At 41.2% G+C, this 16,956-nt stretch overlaps 1 protein-coding gene across 1 annotated transcript in view; it reads right to left on the bottom strand.

The window, feature by feature from the left end:
• Positions 1-16,956, bottom strand: part of LOC138118368 (protocadherin alpha-2-like) — a 90,781-nt gene that overhangs the window by 50,838 nt on the left and 22,987 nt on the right. The gene's annotated exons all lie outside the window — the stretch shown is intronic.

The raw sequence follows: 16,956 nt of genomic DNA, 5'->3' as shown, positions 1-16,956 counted from the left end.
CCAGGAGCCAAACACTTAGAAAAAAATTAACTTCAATTTTTTGGCTAGGTACCCACCTTCAAGATCTCAATAGTCACGGAACAAAATACCTTGACAGTCTCACAAACAAACAAAAAAAAACCCCAACCAAACAAAAAAAGTCCAACATCAAAAAAACCCATGAAAACCTAACCAACAAAAGAAAGAATGAAAACCCCACCCATCAAAGAACCCAATACCCTGCTGAATGCAATAAAAATAAAAGTTACAGCAGCACTAACATACTTGGACTGTACAGCCATGTGTCAAAGCAACTTGCAGCCAACATGTAAGACAGAAACCTGAAGAGAGACACCCTCAGTTTTCCAAATAATCACACAGTGATTTCACCCAGACAGTCCACAGATCACCTCTGCCCCACACCTCCAGGTGTACACCCACAAAGTTCTCTAACAAACCTACAAAACAACAGTAAAAGGCCAAAAGCCCCAGCAACACTGGCAACATCTAAGGCCCTGCCTTAAAGAAGATGTTAATGAAGACTCTCCAGGAAATGGAATATGCCCATGGGTAGGAGGTGGTGGGAGAATAAAACACGTCTCTGTAGGCAAGAGCTTTCTAGCCACAAGTTGATTTTACCCAGTGTTTGAATGAAACTCACTGATCACACATCCAGGGGGTTTAATACAAGCAAGGAAGATTTCACACTGTTTCTGGACCTCAGTGAGTTACTAGTGATGGACATTCAGGCTCTGCTCTAGTGTATTTCAACAAGGAAGGGCTGATGACCCCTCAAACCCTCACCCACCTCACTATTTACACATGACCTCAGTTCATCTTTCCTCACACCCCGTGTCTCAGTGGGCAGCTAAGACTCTGCACAGCCAAAGTTTTGTAAAACACCACGGAACATAAAACCCAACAGAGACGATACACACATGTTCCATAATATTTTCATTCCCATCAAAGATGTCACTAAACCTCAGGTTCTTAAGAAAATTTTTCTCCTGTTTCCAGAATTTTAAGATCTAGGATTCTCTGGTTTATTTCCTTTTTTTAGGTTTTATAAACTTAAATAATTATTACTCTGATAATCATTGTATAAATTGATACTATAGCTTGGCTTAATTACAGTAACATTGCACAAATGTCACAGTCTTCCTCAAAAATGCTTGCTTTATGAAGTTAATGCTGACTACAGAGTGGATAAGTGATATACCAAAATGTGTTCTGTTCTGATTAAATGTTCCCCTAGTCCTTTAAAATCTATATAAAATTCATCAATGGTCATAATAATTTTAGTTATTTCTATCAGCTTCAGTGTTAATGCTGAGTCAGTCCTGCAGACCATGATTTTTAATTCAGGAAAAACTTCAATTGAGAAAACACTTCAGGATCTGGTCTGTAGTAATATTGATTTTTCTAGTAATAGACAAAAATTGAAACACAGAAAAATGTAATTTCAGTTTCAATTGAATCAAGGCTTAGGGGCTTCCTAGTTTTCTTTTTTCCAGAGTTTTCCTTTTCAGTAATTTCTTGAAATTTCACCTAAGCATTTAAATTTTGAAACACCTTCAAATCTCACCAAAGAAAAATGTGCCCATTGAGTTCAGAACAATGCACACAAGCAAGAGAATCAGAATTCATCCCTGCAGCAAAAACAGCTGATAAACCTGATAACCCCTGGAGTGATTGGATACTGCCTGTACAGTGTCTATATACACAGGCCTCTGGTATTTGCTGACATACAAAAACTGCACTGCTTTAATTAGCTTGGCTAAATTAAATGGTACAAGTACAAACATACAGGTGAAGCAAAGAATACTGATTTTATCAAGTCCTGCGCAAGAAAATCAAGTATATTTCAAGATAGTTATACATTGATACGTATCTACACCAGCAGCCATAGTAATAGAACTATTTTAGTATGGAAAATCCTCACATTTCTCTGCAAGTCTTCCTTGAAGCAGTTCTACATATAGATATGTCTGAATTAGCAGCAGCCTGATGCAGTGCCACAGAAACATGTCTGTGCAGATTTTTCTCTTGGTAATGATACAATTATATACAGATACAGTTCTGTACATATTTAGGCCCTTGAAAAGTTCATCCACTTCAAATCACACTTATACAAGCAATTTTTTTCTATAAAGTTGTGACAAGGATCTCATAAACTTGCTTGGGCAGCAATAAATTTATGTTCAATTTGCTTAATTGCAGAACACTATGCAAAGTCCCTCCTCTGGCTATTTCTGAGTCTCATACAGCAAAAAAAGAGAGAAAGACGTACCAGAAACAAGAAAGATGTGAAAGTACAACATGTAAACTGAAGAACTCCAAGGTGTTTTGACATCTGAAAAGACATTTCACTTCTTTGTAAATAATTTCACTTTCAGTAACTCATATCCCTCAAACATTAGATTCAATGACTCAGTGTCATGATGTAACTCCTTTCTAAACTGGTGGGAAGACACCAGTTCCAAGCACTGGACTTCAGGTTTCTGCACAGAATTTTAGTAGCAATGAGTTTGCTTGAATCCTGTATAAAAAAACAACACCGTTTCAGCCTACTGATAAAACTGTGTGCAGAAAATATGGAGACAAGTCCACAAAATCCATAGTTTAGACATTAACAAACAGGTAAGTGGTGTCATTCCCTAGAAAAAACTAGATTTCCTCTATGTGCCTGCTTGTATTTGGTGCCTGCAATTTGTCTGCCTTACTTAGAATTAAATCAAGTCCAGAGAAAGGAACATGCATCAGTCCTAGGCCAGATTACATCAACCGAAGTGGAAAACAATACCAATAAATTGTAAGGGAATGATGAGTTTGTGCAGTTTCTTATACACAGTTTTTTCCTGTGATGTGGGCGAGTAGCACCATCTTCTAGTCCATGGGTATTTATGAGGTCTATGGAAAAAAGATATTTTGGTATTTTAAGGGGGGGCTCACACTACTTCTTCAGTTCAACCCCATCTTTCACTTCATGCTCTCAGGATTCCTGCAATCTTCTGCAACCCTGCTTACTTCAGTGAGGTCCCCCCTCCACTGTTCTCTGAAGGAGACTGTACAGGGTGTTTTCTGGTGAATTCCCATGCCTCAAGGACTATCTGAGCAGGAAGATACTGCCTAGAGATATGGCAACATAAAGGCAGGCTATGGTCTGCCTTCTGTATGGAATTTCTTGGGGATGTGGGATTCCCACTTTTCCTAAAAATGCTGCAAAACGCCTCCCTGAGGGAATGTGAACTACTTATTTCTATACCCAACTTCTTTGCTCCTATGTCCCAGTCATCTTCCACACTTGAATTATTTGTTGACCAGTCATCTTTTCATTTGGAACCTGCCTCTCCCATGTTTGAAATAGACAGGTTCTGTGCCAAATTGCTCAGTTGGATTGGCTCTGTTCTTTCGTGTCTTTCCTTAAATCCATTTTCCCATTGGTAGGAATCTAACTGGTGAGAACTTCTTTTTGTATCACAAGCATCTGAAGCCAAGCTATTTAAAACATTGCTGTTATGGGAACCAAGGCTGCTAAACAGCCAGGAAAAATCCTGTTTGTATTTAGGTCACAATTTCTTTGCAGTAATGCACTTGCTTGTTCTAGAAAATGGCATGTAAAGAAATTGGAGATGGGTATGGAGAGGGATTGGTGTTATAAATTTCAATTGAGATAAACCACAAAGATACACAGAAAAAAATTATTTTCTTCTCCTGATCGCCAGAGTACATTCAATTATTTCTCACTTCTAGTCTAAATTTTAAGGATTGATATGTCTGACTCATTCTGTCTTCTGCTATATTTTTCTGATGACTTAAAAATGCTTTTGTAATTTATTGCACATAATGTCACATTCTGAATGGAAGGACATTAACAACTTAGACACCAACAAAATAACTTTCACCTTTCCAAAGTCACCACCAAGCCTGTAAGTGGTATTTTACTGCCAAGTACTTTCTTGAAGGTTTTTGTTGGTGTGTTTTCCTTCATCACCATTGTCTCTCTTCAGGGACACAGTCTTTACCACTCTTCCATGCAGGCTGTGATTCTCCAGCTCAAGCAATCACCACTAAATTTCAGCTCAGTGAACTGGTCATGAGACACACTGGAGGCAAACAGGTGATTATAATCTAATTTGTTTCTCAGCTCTGGCTACTGCCTTACTCCATACTTATATTCCCATGTGTTTCATGCCCCTCTTTAGAGTCTGAGAACTGGGATAAGGTTACAAGGTAACTCTGACCCTCCTGAAATTATCTGAATGTTTAACTGAATATGTACATATGAAATCATAAACGAGTAGACAATTGCCTGGAAACTGAAGACTCAATTTAGTTTTCTGCTTTAAGGAGTTCTAACTGCTGTGCTCAATTCCCTAAGATGTGCCTTCATCATAAGCCACAGGATGTCCACTCACTTTCTCCCTTTCTGTTGCTTTTCCACATTTCTCTCCCCTCAGCCTCCTAGGAGCTTTGCATTTGTCCTTGTGGCTGTACAAGAAATACACTCTGTTCCAAAATGATGCTGATAAGGTATGCTGATAGCTCCTTTTCCCTTCATTTTTGTCTACACAATTCAGATAAAGTAGGAAGCTAAGCACCAAACAGTGGCACAGAACCAATGGAAATGGAGACCTAGGTATAAAAATAGAGGGCAAGAATCAAAAGTACAGGCAAGGAGTAATATGAGGAACAGTCACCTTCTTCACTGCTGAGAAAGACCAAAGGCATGTTCTTTAGAGCCTGCCCATGCCTCTGTTCAATAGAGAAAAGAGATCAGGTTTGTATTATTAAAGTACACAAGTACCCAAGTACTGTGGATTCCCTCTCTTGCAAACACATGCTGAGTTACCTCTCTTAGCTTTGTTTATCCTCCCTGCTTACTCCTAAGTGTCTCTTAGAAGTTAACAACCTCAACCTGAATCTGCCTGGATCTAACAAGGAACTGGCAATCCTGTAGGTTTGAAATCACAATTTTACTGATGACCTGAGTTTGTCTTTGAGGCCATTAGAAGTATTGACTGTCAAAGCCCTAACTGTAAGCTGCACGCCTTGTGCTGGATCAGATTTTGCTTTTTGGGAGGTTGAGGTTCTCTCCTCCTTCATTTGCACTTTTCTTTCTCGCTCTTCTGCTCACTAATGACTTTTCCAGGTTTGTTGCATTTCCTAATAGCATCTCCATGAATTCTCCTAATCCATGAAAGTACATCAAGCCACAGAATGATAAACTTAAGTCATAGAAGCGTATTTTAAGTTTTGATTTCAATGCTTAATTTATTGAGCCCTGTATTTGGGCAATCATATTCAGTTCAGAGACACAAAACAACGATGTGAAAATCCCCTTTCCTCAGCAGCTGCCCTGCTAAGGTAGTAACAGGATTACCCCTTGTACCAAATGGTTAACTCATGCTTTTGTTATTCACAGATACTTTCCCTGCAACTTCCTTTTACAAGCCTGCCTAATCCATCCTCAACACTTCTTCTAAAATGTTGCAGACCTTTCACTGAGAGAGGGAGAGAGCACCCAGCCCAGAGTCACTAGTCTTACACCTGCTACCACTCTGCTTCCTGGTATTTTCAAAACACCAGTTGAAGCAGGCATTAACCTATTAACATATGACCGGGCTGTAATATCAGGTGCATTCTCTCACCAAAGCAGACCTACCTGCAACTTCAGTCCCTTGGGACAATTTAAATGTGACTTAAGGGTTTTGTGCATATTCCCTAGACAGGAATGCCTTCCAATATACATTCACTGCAGCCACTCCAGGCAGCCCAAGACACAGGTAGAAATCTAAGATGCACAACTGGAAGATGCTTGGATCATGCAGTGGATACACCTAAGCTATGTTCTTGTTGCTCAAAATTTTTTCCAGCAGCTGAGTCACAGTTCTGTCCTTTCTTTCTCTGTGACTCTTAGAATGGTTTGGGTTGGAAGTGGCTTTAAAGCTCCATCTCATTCTAGCCCCTGCCACCTTCCACTAGCCCAGGTTGCTTCAAGCCCCGTCCAACCCAGCCTTAGACACTTCCAGGGATGAGGCAGTCACAGCTTCTCTGGGCAACCTGTGCCAGAGCCTCACCACCCTCACAGGGAAGAATTTCTTCCTACTCTCTCCACATCTCTACTCCAAAGCTGTATGGGAGGTTAGCTCTGAACTACAAGGCTCTGTTTCAAACCACCAAGATATTCTTACACAGCGCCAAGCTACAACTTGCTCCTGAAGTTAAGTATGTAAAGCAGCACAGAAGTGATGGACAGATTTTCTCAATCTAAAATCAGACCCAAAATGCTCTTATACGGAGTAATACAGAGCTGCCCTAAATTTCTCAAATTAATAGAACAAGTTCTACTTAATCAGACTTAAAAGTGTAGTGATGACTTTCCCTTTCAAGGTTATATTTTAGAATTAACTGCTTGATTGCTCTTTTCTTGATGTTGGACAAAGTCAATGTCAACTTTGCCAGGAAATTAAATCATTACAGCTATGCTTTTTAAACCATAGAAGTGAAGCAAATCATGACCTCTATCCCTGGCTGGTGCAGTCAGACAAAAGTCCCAAGCTTTCTGCAGCCAGAGGCTCAGCCACCACCAAGTCAGAAAAGGGAGATCTGCCTATGTATCATGGAAATTTCTTGCTGTAGAATGGATGAGCAACCAAAGGAACAATGAAGGTGGTGCTCTGGACTTCTGGAGTTCACCAGCACAAACACAGGTTGGGTATAGGGTGTACTCACCACGCCTGCCATGACAGACAAGCCAGATACGGCGTGGAGTGAACCTCTGCATGTCTGGTTCCAGCCTTTTATGGGAGGCTCAGCATTAGTCACCGTTTAGATTTGCAATTCTCTATATGGGGGGAAGGAAGAAACTTGACCCCAAGGACAAATAGAATCATGGAATATCCTGAGCTGGAAGGGACCCGTAAGGATCACTGAAGTCTAACTCCTGACCCTGAACAGGACACCCCAATAATCCCACCCTGTGCCTAAGAGCTCTGTCCAAACACTCCTTGAATTCTGGCAGGTTTGGTGCCATGACCATTCCCTGGGGAGCCTGTTCAGTGCCCAACCACTCCCTCTGTGAAGAACCTTTTCCTAAACCTCCCCTCCTGTCACTGGTCACCAGAGAGCAGAGAGCAGTGCCTGTCCCCCATGAAGAAATTGTAGACTGCCTGTGAGGTTTGCCCTCAGTCTCCTCTTCCCCTCTTTAGCCCTCTTGAGGAAAATCTCCATCACAGAATCCAGGCAGATTTTAGCACAAATGGGAAAGGCTTTGCTGAGCAACATGGGCAAATACCTAAGAACCTTCTACTCTTACCCCCCTTGCAGTTCCACTTCCAGTTGCAGGTCTTTGCCTACAGTTCTGATACACCTGCCAAATCTCATGCAGGCACATAGAAAATTAAACTCCTTCAACTATTTTAAAGAGCAGCTGAGAGCCATAAAGGAGGCAGGAGGGGATTGGAGCACAGACCCCATAAAACATACTGAATATGTGAGGATTTTTTAATAAGACCAGTATTCTGCTCCACAGCTTTCTGTATTTCATGTGTCTGCACAGGAATGGCTAAGCAAGGAAAGTAGGGCAGGAAAATATTTCATTTTGTTTGTTAATTCTCATCAGGCATTTCTGAGCTTAGAAGATTTTTACTTCAAATCCTATTACAAAAATCCTTCTGCCCAAACTGTGCTGTTCTTGGACTATTTATAACCTATAGTCACGTATATGATGGGCAAAATGTTAATACTGCAGATTCTGCTGATATTATCTGACCTCAGGACATGTCCCATTGATTTCCTTACTCAGCAGAACCAGGAGCAGCATTTGACCCTGACTTACACTCTCTGCTAAATGATTTTGGTTTCTATTTGTGTTTCTCTGCAGGGTGCTGGCACACAGTGGGATTCCACACCCTCCTTGCTCCCAACCCTAACAGACACACAAAACTTCGGGGTTTTCTCTCTGTTGACTTAGAATCTACATTCCAGCCACTTTATGTCCTTTACTGTACTTTACAATCTCAGTCATATTTAACAAGGTTATCAGAACAGCACAGAGAATTGGATTCCAACTGTACGCTTCCAAGTAGTACCTGATAATGTACCAAAATAATCTGATAATAATTCTATGCAAAAGAAGCCCCAGCAACAATTTATCTTCCTCATTTTCTTGTGAACACTTTATCAATAGTTTGAGTTCATTACATGTAACTAACCTGAATTTTTCCTCTCTGTAATCCATGGTATTTGACTTGCACCCATTTACTTTCTTTCCTTTTGCATGCAGAGATTTGCAAAAAAAATATATATTTAGGATCAGTATAAAGGCAGTATGACTCTAAGTGTGTGCATATGTGCAAACACACAAAGAAAGTACAAATAAGGAATAACAGGAAAATAATGCATTAATTGCTACAGAGGACCCTATATGAGGTTTTAGTCCATATGAATGAAGAGAAGGGAAATAACCTAAAATAAAGTGTCAAGAAGATGGAGAAGAAAACTGGAGCCATAAGATGCACAGTGGGGAATAGAAGGGAACTGTGAAATTAAAGAATTTTACTGAAGACTATAAAAGGTGAAATGAAACAATGATACAAAAGATCCCAAACAGCACCCATGGCTAATGGGGATCAATGACAAGTCCCAGATCAGCCTCTTGTCACAACTGAATGGGCCTGTGAGCCATGACAGCCAATGTCCCTTGGCCCAAAGCATTGCACACAAGTGATCCTGGTCACTAGTGACCATCAGGCACTGATGCTTGGGAGTTTGTGCATGTGAGTGTACAAAATCTAGCAAGAAAATAAGTGAGAGTGGGAAACTTCAGAGATTTTGCAGAAGAAAATCATTTTCCCTGCCACAAGATCTTACACACTCTTCTGTAATCCTGATTTCCTACATAATAATTCCAGATTCTTCTTTGCAAGACTGAATTTGCACACAAGGTCAGACCCTGAGAGGAGTAAGAGTTCAGTCTGAAAGGTGGAGATTGCAATAGCCATAAGATGCTGTGAGCAACCAAGTTAAAACAAAAACACAGACAACACTGCCTGGAGGGGTCCAGAGAAGGAAAAGCAATAATGGTTTTTACAACCCAGAGAGACTTTAAGAAAGGGATGAGGCACTGCTGTATGAGGTCTCTGCTCCAAGTCCACCTCCCTATCTACATACAGACAGCAGCAGCAGCTCCTGCATCCTTCTTCATGGCTCCTCAGGCTCTAGCACTCACTGCTGTTATTGCTGCTGGAGAACAGGACTAGCTCCAGGCAGCTGGAGGGGTTGCAAGGAGCAGAGCAGGAGGGAGATGAGATGGGAGCAGTCAGCAACATCTCTCAACTCATTCCCTGGATGGGTACAGCAGCAGAGAATGAGGCAGTGCTGAACAGACTTTAGGAAATACAAGAACTGTCATGTCACACACAGTATTAAAAAGGATTTGGCAGCATGGCATGAAAAATGTCCTGTGTTGTACAGGCTGACAGGCACACCTCGGGGTGAAACAGTGGCCAAGGTATTAAGATGATGATGGAAAGCCACTGATCACAGCTGTCCAGTTCAGGACCTGTATGCCCAGCTTCAACACTGCTCTGGTAGCTCTGTCAGATTCACCAGTGCAACAAGCTCACCTCTGATCTACGGCATCTGAGAGTACTTGGAAGGGGAAGCAAAGAAAAAGGGAAATGCAATGTATGAGGTGGGGCAGATTATGATCAGAAGCCCAGAGGAAGGCCTGAGAAGCAGTGGCACTCATGCAGTATCAAGAAGGGGAAAAAAAGTACCCTGGAGCTAAACTGGGGCTTTAGAAATCAGGACAAGACAAAAGCGAGACGGAGACAGAAGCAGTTGATCTCATGCCATAAAAGCAGGAAGTCAGTGGAGCTGGGTTCTGCTCACTGTTACATCAGGGACTTCATGATTTTTGGCAAGTATCTTAATTGGTTCATACAATGTCAGCAATATCTGGGCTCAAATGGCCACGGCAGGGTTTAAAGCACTACTGGAAAGGATACTTGGGTAGTCTCAAGCAATAAGGTACATATGCACGTGTATAATTTATTATTTGCACTAGGTGCTGAAGGGAGAGAAGTGTTCGGGGATTTTTAAGTAAATATTAAGCAAATCTGTTTTCAAACTTCCCTTTGGAATTCTTAAAACCTCAGTGACATGAAATATTTATGGTTTGAATTTAGTAAGAGTTCAATATTTGTTTCCTTGAGCACAGGAGTTGTTACTGAATAGATCAGCGTGATGGACCTAATGAGATATTCCTTTAAAAGCTGGACTATACCCGGTGTTTAGCATGAGTTAGTGCTGTAGTACTAATGCAGAACTACCTTATGCATTTTGCATGGATCATACACGTGGCAAAACCAAACATTTTTGTGTGCTGAGGGAAACCCACACTGTTTGTACCTCTTCCTGCATCAGCAGGCAGTGGCTGTGGGATGCAGAGGACAGGGTATCCTGCCTGGTGCTCAGCTGCTCCTTCCAGAAAGGCACAGATCTCCCAGCCTTAGAGAACACATCTGCTAGCCCTGGTACACCTCAAATGACACCAGGCTTCCAGCTTTTAACAACTCAGCTGAGCTCAGCGTATTTCTTCAGTCGTTGAACAGAGAAACCACAGCAGGACATGTGAGACTCTGAGTGATAAGCAGGGAGGATGATATCAAATGTACCCACTGAAATCAATCCCCTCTCCTTGTACTAATCAAAACATTGTCCTCCACAACCAGATAAACCTGCAGTGTCTCAGCATGATTCTTTGCATTTGAAATTCCTCGCAAAGTGAGCTCTTTGGGGACAGATTTTAGGATTGCACATTTGGAGTACAAACTATTACTGGCCACATGGTTAGGAAAAAAAAACTAAAGTAATGTCCAGCAACACCAGTGTACCTCCTGGGTTTCTTTATCACACTGAGCAGTGGTTAAAGACAAAGTTTAGAGGCCTTCAAATCCAGTTCCCTGAGAAGGACATATCCCCCCAAGCCACTACCACAGTGGTCAGGGGAGGCATTTCTCTGGAAACAGAGCCAGTCTTCAGCCAGCAAAGTCCAGGTTTATAAGAACACAAAAAGCAGTGAGTTTCTGCATGCTGGTTCAGTGAAAACAAGAGACTGGGTCTGGTCCCTCTCTCAGGGGTTTATGTATTTTAAATCAGAGTGAAATCTGAAAACATTTCTGAGAATAGGAACTGGACCTCAAGAGAAGGTAAGGAAAAAGGGACAAGCATTGGTGAGGACAAAATAAAAACAGAGAGAAAAAGAGGTTTTGAAAGACAGGGAGGTGCAAACCAATCCATATTGCTTTCATTTGGGCACCTGATCCTTCAACCATGAACACCATAGTTACCTTTCTGCTGTACAAACACTGGGAGCAATCTTGACATAGTATTTTCACCAGAGACTTTCAGTTCTCCTTTAGTCCTTCATTCAAGAATTCTGGCACTTAAATTCACCCACAATGGGAACACTGCCAAATTTTAACACTGATGAGTTATTTTCTGGGCTTTTTAAATACTGCTGCAATACAAAAGCCTGTACAATCTTCAGCCTTGCTAGAGTCTCTCTGAAACAAAGCATCTTTACTCCAGGTAAAAGTAGGAGAAGAAAGAAGCTATTAGATTGCTGAGGTATCAAATATTTTATCTATTATCTTCCATTGTGTTACTTCTGTTTAATTGCTGTATTGTTGCATCATGCAATTAGTTAAGCTGTCTATTTATGCTCATCTTTGATACTTATTTGTTCACTTCTCTTAGTTTCTTACACTCCTCGAATATGTTTTTAGTGGCACTGTGAAACAAGCTGCCACAGACAAGGTGCTGCCTTCAATGCCACCCACGTATAGGACACATTTCTAAACCTTCTGTGCTGAAATTAGGGACCCTCCTCTTCCTTGCACCCTGGTCCAAGACCAGGCACTGTGTTCATTTGTTGCTTTTTTTTTTCCTCCCAATCCTCTGTCCTCAGTTCCAGCCCCAGCCTCAATTTTGGTCTGGGCCACAATCATACAACTGCAATTACCAGAAGGTCCTGCCAGCTCTTGGCTGGATCAGGGCTCTCTGCTGGCAGGACTCAGAGGGAACTGAGCTCTCCAGCTCTTGTGATTATCTACCAAGTAGAGTGAACAATAATTTCTCAAAAGCTTGCAACTCAGCCAACCTTAGCAGCTCTTAACGGCTATCAAGCATGATATAAAGACCACTCTGCAACAAATACCAAGCCCTTTTTCCAAAACTTCAGCAAGATATTTAAAGGAAAGATCAGACACCTTCCACATCAAAAGCAGCGTGGGCAGCAGGTCAGAGGAGGGGATTCTGCCTCTCTTCTCAGCTCTGGTGAGACCCCACCTGCAGAGCTGCCTCCAGCCCTTTGGTCCCCAGCAGAGAAAGGTCAAGGACCTGTTGGAGTGAGTCCAGAGGAGGCCACCAAGTTGCTCAGAGGGATGGAGCACCTCTCCTATGAGGAAAGTCTGAGAGAATTGGGATTGTTCAACCTGGAGAAGAGAAGCTTCAGGGTGACCTCACTGTGGCCTTCCAGTACCTGAAGGGAGTCTAAAAGGAAGATGAAGAGCCTATTTGCAAGAGTATGGAGTTATAGAACAAGGGGGAATGGCTTCCCAATGACAGAGGGCAGGGCTAGATGGAATATTAGGAAGAAATTCTTCCCTGTGAGGGTGATGCAGCCCTGGCACAGGTTGCCCAGAGAAGCTGTGGTTGCCCCATCCCTGGGAGCATCCAAGGCCAGGTTGGAGCAACCTGGGGTAGTGGAAGGTGCCCCTGCCAAGGGCAGAAGGGTTCACACTGGATGATCTTTTAAGGCCCCTCCCAACCAGGCCATTCTACAACACATTTCTGTGATACTTTCATTATAGGCAAAAAGACTGTTTTCCACTACCCTCAGTCTGAGAAATGACCAAAATGTTCAGTCAAACTTGTCTAGGAGGTAATCCCCACCTATCACAGGTAATTCACACCTATCATCACCCTGAGGGACTTGAGGGTTTCTGTGGTGACAGGGTTTCTATGCATCAGACCATTTTTGGAGTAGGTAATGGTATGAACACAGCCTAAAATGCTGGAAAGGTTTCATTCATTCAGTAGTGGACAGAGCTGAAAATACAGAAGTCTATGGCTCCAAGGCCACCAATTGCAATTGCTTTCATTAAATAAAATAGAACAACTTTAAAGTTGCTCATACTGTTGAATTTCCTTTCATCTGTTACTGAAGTGTGAGTTCTCTTCAGATGACACATTAACCTATCCTTTGGTTTAAGCAAAGTAGCCCCCTATAAACAATATAGAATTGGTCCTGGAAGCAAATTTAGATTGGATCTTTGGATACAAGATGCTACTGTTGACAGTAACTGCTGCTGGTCCATTTTTCCTCTGTTAAAGTATTTTGAAAAACAATTCTTTTGGAAGAATTATTACTACATTAAAAATGCATGATATTAAGTGGCTCAACACTATTTATAATAGTAACTAAAAAGTGTTTTTCAGGCAGAACACTTTTATATATAAAATTCTAGCAGCTTTATTGGAAGCAAACCAGGCTTGAGCATTAGCAATAGCCAAATATAGACTAGGAACATTCTAAATATACAGCATTATGGCTGATAAATAGAATAATTCTGCTACCTTTGAGGTGACTGGAAACCCTGGGTACAGAGATGTAATAAGTTATGAGATAATGCAACCTACATTTGTTTGAGATTGTTAATGTGTTTGAAATGGCCACAAATTACAGGGATTTTCCAGACTTCACACTTATGCATAGAATAAAACACTTATGCCAAGACTGTGATTAATTTAGAGCCAATGTATTTTTTTACAAAGGAGAAAAAATGTGTCCGTGTTTTCAGGAGGGAAAAAGCTACAGCAAAATCATAGCTATTGTAACTCCATCCTTCTGCTACTTCTGTTCTAACATGATCTCTGTTCTACAGAAACAGTTAGGAGGGAGTAGGGGCATTTAAAGTCATCTCTGGCTTTTTAAATGTTTTGGGCAGCCACTATGTTTCTTTTTTTTCTCCCCCTAATCCAGTTTAATCCAATACTGTCGGTTTTACAAGTTTTCCAGGAGCCTCAATTACCTGCATTACCCACATTTGCCCCATATCCTAGATGAGAATATGAACAAAACAGAAGAGAAACGCTTGGTGATGAACTATTAATTCATAGAATGGTGGCAGCTTGATGGTTTGGGATTTTATTCAAAAACATCTGGATGCTCTTTGAGCAGGTTGAGTGAAGAAAACCTTTTTTCATAAAACATGACATGACAATGGTAAAGGGCCCCACCACACTAAGAGCTCCAAACTGATCATATTTTTGAGTGCACATTTGTATTCTGCAGCTCTGTTCTGACCACGATCAAACTGGCATCCTTCCATGTTCTGTATTAGCTCAGGTTAATTTTTCCTGTAGTTTTTTAATAAGGTGACAGGCATTAAAGAGGTGGAATGCCTTGTGGAGCAGCACAGTGCTGTAAAAGTGAAGACAGGAACTCGCTTATTCTAATCCCTCGACAAATATATAATAAGATTAAAACAACTGAAAGTGCAAATAGCAGTCCTAAACCAACAACCCCAGATCCTCTGAAGCTATTCCAGCTGGCAGCTTTGACTACACAAGTTATTTGCTAGGGTGATTTTACTTCATCAGCCCCAAAAAGGCGAAATAAGGCAGCAGTTCTATCTCCTCTGACTGGAGGGAAGAAATCACTTCTTTTTTCCACTAAATCTCCTTCCTACCAATATGATATTAAAACCAAATAGCTTTAGAGTTTGATTATCTTTAAGGTACTCATGACTGTTCAATAAAAAACAAAACCAAACACACACACAGAGTAAAACAAAACCAAACAAGTGAAGGATTCACTTGGAGGAATATATCTAGACAATAGAATTGACAGAGGCCATATTCCACAAGATTAGTATTCTACAAAGAAGAAGACTGAATCAACTTCTCCATTAAGGACAACACAGAATCACAGAGTGGTTGAGGTTGGAAGGGATCTCTGGAGACTGTCCTGTCCAACCCTACTACTTCAGCAAGGTCAAGTAAAGCAGGTTGTCTGAGACCATGGCCAGATGGCTTTTGAACCTCTGCAAGGATGGAGACTTCACAATCTCCCTGGGCAACCTGTGCCAGTGCTCAGCATCCTCACAGTGGAAAAAACCCCAAGCAACAAAACAAATAAATTATTTAAGCTTCGACAGAGCCTCCTCCTCTTTTCCTCTCACTGGACACCCCTGAAAAGGGCCTGGCTTTATTTTCCTACATTAATAAGAACCCCCAACCCCACAGCCTTCTCTTTTATGGGCTAAAAAGTCCTGGCTCTCTGTCTTTCTGCATATGAGAGATGCTTCAGTCCCTTGGTTATCTTAAGGGCCCATGATTGGCCTGTCTCCAGTAGCTCCACATCTGTCTTTTATTGAAATCACAAAGCTGGAAGACTGAATTCAGGCTTACATTGAAATGTCTTCATACTACAGGTATGAATACAATCCTGAGGATTTAATGTCATGTAAGAAAGCTGCTTTAACCATAAGGATATTGCACTGATATCCATATAATTATTGGCTACAAAGCAGAACCTAAAAGCTGTCTAAAATACATTCCCAAGACACAGAGCAAAGAGCTGTGTAGTTCAAAAGATGAAGGGCCCACTCAGCTGTAAGACTTCCCTGCTCCCTTGCTTCTGACCCCAACAAAGGAATTGGAAAAGGTTGAGAAGTAACACCACAGAACCTTTTGGAATCAATACCCTCAGGTTTTGTGAGAGAACATCATACACTTTGATTTTGCAGACTGGGGGTGCAAAGATGCTTGACTTTTGCAGAGTAAGAAAGAAGTAAAAAGCCACAGTGCCAAGACCCATCAGACTGGGCCCAGCCATGGGGGAGATGGAAGAACTAACAGATCAAAACATGAAAATCATTCCTTTGGAGAAGAAAGAATCCAAAGTACAAAAATGTGTTCATTTTCCTTAGAGAGACTGCTTAAAGACTAGAGGCTACAAACCTCTTTTTTTTAATGTACCTTCCTTCTCTGATATTTAACTTCCACTTGCCTTATTGGTCAAATTTGCTTTTATTCTCCAAATGCCTCTGACAGCACCAAATCTTTGAGCTATTGCCCTCCCTGTTTCTTTGCCTTACAAATCTTCAACTAAATGCCTTCATTCCCATGTGCCTGCTTGCCCCCCTTTTCAGTTCAGATGCTGGATTTTGTTACCGTTCTTTTGATTAATTGCAATTTTAAACAGTCCTCAGCAAGTCACAACTCCTTATTTTGAAACAAGCTAGCTGTAATCCCAGAAATACACAGCATTAACACAGTTATATTGAGCCACACTAAAATCCAGCAGCTTCTCTGCAGTGGGAAGCAGACGATGCACAGGCCATTGGTACAAACACACAGCACACATGGACCAATGATCCCCTAGAGCCACCATCCCATTTTATGACAATTAATCTGTATTTTCCTCTGTTTTCAGTATCTTGAGTGTGACATTGAATATGTGACAAATTACTCAGGGGAACGGAAATTGCTGTCCCCAAGAAAGAACCAAAATGCTGAGAATTAAACATCCTCAATTCCCCACTACCTGATTTTCATCACAGATTTCTAAAAGAACTGATAAATAAAAGCATAGGACTGAAGAGAATTTGTTTTGGCTTAGGTTTTTTGGTTTTTTAATATGAACCTGTCAAGTCTGAAGTAGAACAATCTCTTTGAAGAAAAACAATTGCAGACAGTAACTCAAAATGGTGACATTCAGCCTGTGTGACCACAGGCCCATTACCCTGTCAGTTTGGATACACATTTGGATGAAAGACTAAAAGAGAAATGAAGGTACACTGAAAAGAAAGGAAAATAGTCATAGATTTATCAAAGATAACAATTTGGTTTTCAATTCTCCTCAATAGAAACAAACTGAAATTCATCTCATCTATTCTGATT

The sequence above is a fragment of the Aphelocoma coerulescens genome, chromosome 13 (assembly GCF_041296385.1).
Source record: "Aphelocoma coerulescens isolate FSJ_1873_10779 chromosome 13, UR_Acoe_1.0, whole genome shotgun sequence".
In the NCBI taxonomy this organism is placed as follows: Eukaryota; Metazoa; Chordata; class Aves; order Passeriformes; family Corvidae; genus Aphelocoma; species Aphelocoma coerulescens.
The sequence above is the reverse complement of the archived record's forward strand: the minus strand, read 5'-3'. Positions and strand labels throughout refer to the sequence as shown.